The following is a 4,167-nucleotide window of genomic DNA, read 5'->3' as shown; positions in this document are numbered from 1 at the left end:
AGGCCAGAATCACAAACTGATACATGAAAAGGAAAACACAGTGACAGAGCAATAAAAACCGTGAACAGCACCTAGCAAGAGAAATCAAAGCTAATATTAAATCCTTTCCAGATACATCAAGACCAAGATCAAGACCACTGGAGTCTGGTGGACCAAAGACATCTGCAGAATAAAAGAGAAGAGAGGCCAAAACATTTATAGAGAAAACCACATGACAGGCATATGCATGTACACACTGCAATAAGCAGGTGATTCCTGTACTTGAACCCTTATTTCTGAGAGAGTCAGCAGAGCCTCTGCCTGAACCTGAGCCTATTGAGAACAGCTGGAACCTAAAACATGAGGAGCAGAAATCCCCAGGAAATATGCTAGGCACCTGAGCTTCATAGGGAAGCGTGGGTAAGTAGCTGCTAATGGCAGCATGTAAACTTTCTCTTCAAGCTTTCTCTGAGCACAGAGAGCAGCAGTGTGACACCAATTTCTAAAATTGTTCTGGGGGCAAAAGGGAGGGAGACAAGGTGGATGATGCTGAAGGCCACCAGGACTTTGAACCACGCAAAGTTGCAGAAACAGCAATAAGGGCTAGAATTAGTGTGCAGTTGGATAAATAGGACCTGTTTGGGCAGCGTCAACACATAATCTCTAAACTTAGTATTTACCTTCCAGGCCTCTCAAGTGCTTTTTGACGAGGTCAGCAAACATGTGGACGAAAGCGATCTGGTTGATATGGTCCACCAGAGATTTCTTGGGCAGGATGACAGCTCCTGCTGGGAGAACAGATCAGCAGGCACTCCCAAATGGAACTTGTTGTTTGCTTCTTTCTGCTGATCTGAGGGTGTTCTGCTGTAAAGAAATTATTTATACCTTAGCTTTATCATTACTGAAAGTGAGATTGAAATATCTTTTGTTATTACCCACAGCTTACATGAGGCTGTGCCTTGAACAAGAACTACCTGTCTGTGACTCAACACTTGCAACAAGATAAAGTTTGTGGGTGGACAGTGCATACAAATGAGTTTAGAGAACTTCTACTTGTGCTTGACACTATGGGTAAATCAGAGAGAGACTACGAGAGTACTGCTATCAGCTTTTCATCACTACACAGTAGTTCAGGTGAGCTGGTTTCATGTTATCCTATGCAGAATATGAGAGGGAGAATTCAGAAGCTGAAGATAATGCACAACAGCATAGATCCCTTATGATTCAGATCTGCAGTGCTCTGCCCATGTACTAACCACTAATGAGCTTCTAGACTCTTGACTTTACAGTATATGTTAAGTTACAAAGTCTAATTATACAACATTTGGTAACTCCAGACCTCTGGAGATTATCTAGTGCAACCTCTTGCTTAGAGAGAAGGATCAGCCAGAGCAGGGTGCCCATAGCTGTGTCCAGTCACATTTGCAGTAACTCCAAGAACAGAGACTCCACTGCGTCTCTGGGCAGCCTGCTCCAGCGTCTGACCGGAGTAAGAAGTTTTTTATTTTTAAAAAGAACTTCATGTAATCAGCACAGGTCAACATACATCTTGTACCTTCACGGGAGGCCACTGAGAAGAGTTTAGCTGCCTCTTCCATCACACACCCCAACTCTAGGTATTTAGATGAATTAATAGGATCTCCCTGAGCCTTCTCTTCTCTAGATGAACAGACCCAGCTCTCTCAGCCACTCGTATAGCAAATGTTCCATTCCCTTAATCATCTTTGTGTTTTTTTGCTGGACTTGTTCCACTGAATCCCTATCTTTCCTGTACTGTGGAGTCCAGAGCTGGATCCAGCACTCCAGATGCATCTTCCCAGTGCTGAATAGGATGAATGATCACCCCCCTCAACAACTTGACAATTCTGCATTACAGCAGTCCAGGGTACTGTTGGGTCTTCTTTGTTACAGGACCACATTGCTAGTTCATGTTCAAGCTGGTGTTCTCCAGGACTCCCAAGTTCTTTTCTGTAATGTTACTTCCCAACTATTTGGTCCCCAGCTTAGGGGGAACTTACTTGCATTTGTCAGTGTGTGGGGGTATTACTCCCAAGTGGAGGATTTAGCATTTCCCTTCATTAAACTCTAGGAGATTCATCTTGGTTGATTTGTCCAGTCTGTTGAGATTCCTCTGAATGGTAGCACAGCCATTTCCACATACCAGCCCTCCCAGTTTGCAATTGTCTGCAGACTTGCTGAGAATGCACTCTGGCCCATCATCAAGAACTATTAATGAAGATGTTGAATGTCATTGGTCTCACTATTGACCTTGTGCCACTGATTATCATCTTTTGTGCCTAGCATTTCAATCAGTTTTCAGTTCACCTCACTGTCCACTTGTCCTGTCATCATCTTGTTAATGAAGATGCTATGACAGCACTGAAAGCCTTGCTAAAGCAAGATGATTAACATCCATGTCTCACTCCTCGACCATCAATCTAATTGTTTCATCACAGAAGGCTATCAGGTCTGTCAGGCATGATTTTCCCTTCATATGTCCACACTGACAATTCCCACTCCTCTTTGTATCCTTAATATATTTTGAAATTGGTTCCAGAATTCCTTTCGTTATTAAAAGGGGGACCTTTAAGTATCTGAGGGGGTGGGAAGGGCATAAGAAAGAAGGAGACAGACTCTTGAGATAGGACAAGGAGAAATGATTTCAAACTAATACAGGGGAGATCACAATTGGATATAAGGAAGAAGTTTTTTACAATAAGAGTGGTGAGGCACTGGCACAGGTTTCCCAGAGAGCTATCTCCAGAGACACTCAAGGTCAGCTGGCGGGGCTCTGAGCATCTGATGGAGCTGTAGGTGTCCCTCATCACTTCAGGGGAATTGGACCTGATGACCTTTTAGGGTTCTTTCCAACTCAAACGGTTCTAGGATTATTTACTCCACCACCTTCCCAGGTGTTGAGGTGATGCTGACCGGCCTTGTAGTTGCTCATGTACTCATTTTTCTTGATGTTAAGCCTGATATTTACTTTCTTCCCGTCCTCAGGAACCTCCTCTGATCACTGTGACCTCTCAAAGATACTTGAGAGTATCCTTGCAATGTCATCTGTCCTCAGCACATGTAGATGTAGCCCATTGGTTAGACTATGTTCCCCTTGCACTTAGCACTTGATCTGACAGTCTGAAGTCTTCAGAAAGACAAAGTGCTAGAAGTATAATTATTTTAATTTTTACTCAGGCATGAATATTGAACATAATTTTCATCCTACCTCCGAAACAGAATGATCCAACCTCTGCCTTCAGAAGTAAGTCCTTAAGGCAACAGTAGCTGTATTGGTTAAACTCAAGCATTTATCTTTAACCTTCAGTTTCACATTCTGCTTTTATGACCATGAGAACTGCAAGAGAGGACATGACAGACACTGCAAAGTTGGAATGAGCAAAAGGCAAGCCAAGAATCTTGACTTTAAAAGCAAAAGTTAGTGGAGACTGCAAGTCAGAGTGTATTTTATTCGTCTAGGAAAACATGTTTAAACATAATAATTGGACACAAAATAAAGCATGAACAGTGCTAGAGATCATTTTAAATTGAAGTTGACTTCATCTCATTTTTTAATAAACAATACCAAAGATTTTGAAAGGTTGTTAATGCCTTAATATAACACCATAACAATGCTGTAATTCAACGAGTCTTGGATAGTAATTTCATGTTTTAACCCAATACCAAACTAAAAATACAGCTTCTTCATCCATTTCATTACACCATATTTTAGCTCCTTCCTTTTATTGCTATTATCCTGAATTGAGAGCAAAATTTCTTCAAATTTAGTTTGAAAAAATATCTCCGGAAATTAAATCGACAGACAAATTTTTGGCAAAACATCTATCTCTCTGTCCTTAGAAGCACCTAAACAGTGATGGAATGAAGTACTTCAAACTGTTACTGCAAAGGGGTTTTTCCACTAATAATAAAACACTGATTTTGCAATTTGATTCTTGGAGTCGAGGACTGTTGCTCTGCTGTCATTTGGCCACATGTTTGTTACTGCTACTTTAGCTGCCTAAGCAATGCATGCCCACACATGTCCAAAATTCCACTTGATTTGGTGGTTTGTTTGTTTGTTTTTTCAGCAGGACCCACAACCTAAGGCATCTCACACAACCGGCACTTTACCAGCAGGAGTTGGGGCATTAATTCCTGTCGAAATGCGTGCATTTCGCCTTTGATCTT

The 4,167-nt window shown here is 41.7% G+C and overlaps 1 long non-coding RNA gene across 1 annotated transcript; it reads left to right on the top strand.

The window, feature by feature from the left end:
• The first annotated feature begins 273 nt into the window (after positions 1 to 273).
• Positions 274 to 3,645, top strand: LOC146543990 (uncharacterized). The gene is made up of 3 exons (XR_014884383.1): positions 274 to 399; positions 921 to 1,113; positions 3,175 to 3,645. It is a non-coding gene; the product is annotated as an uncharacterized LOC146543990 (long non-coding RNA).
• Positions 3,646 to 4,167: the final 522 nt, after the last annotated feature.

This window comes from Meleagris gallopavo, chromosome 7 (genome assembly GCF_905368555.1).
Source record: "Meleagris gallopavo chromosome 7, MGAL_WU_HG_1.1, whole genome shotgun sequence".
In the NCBI taxonomy this organism is placed as follows: domain Eukaryota; kingdom Metazoa; phylum Chordata; class Aves; order Galliformes; family Phasianidae; genus Meleagris; species Meleagris gallopavo.
This window is presented reverse-complemented; position numbering and strand designations above follow the sequence as displayed.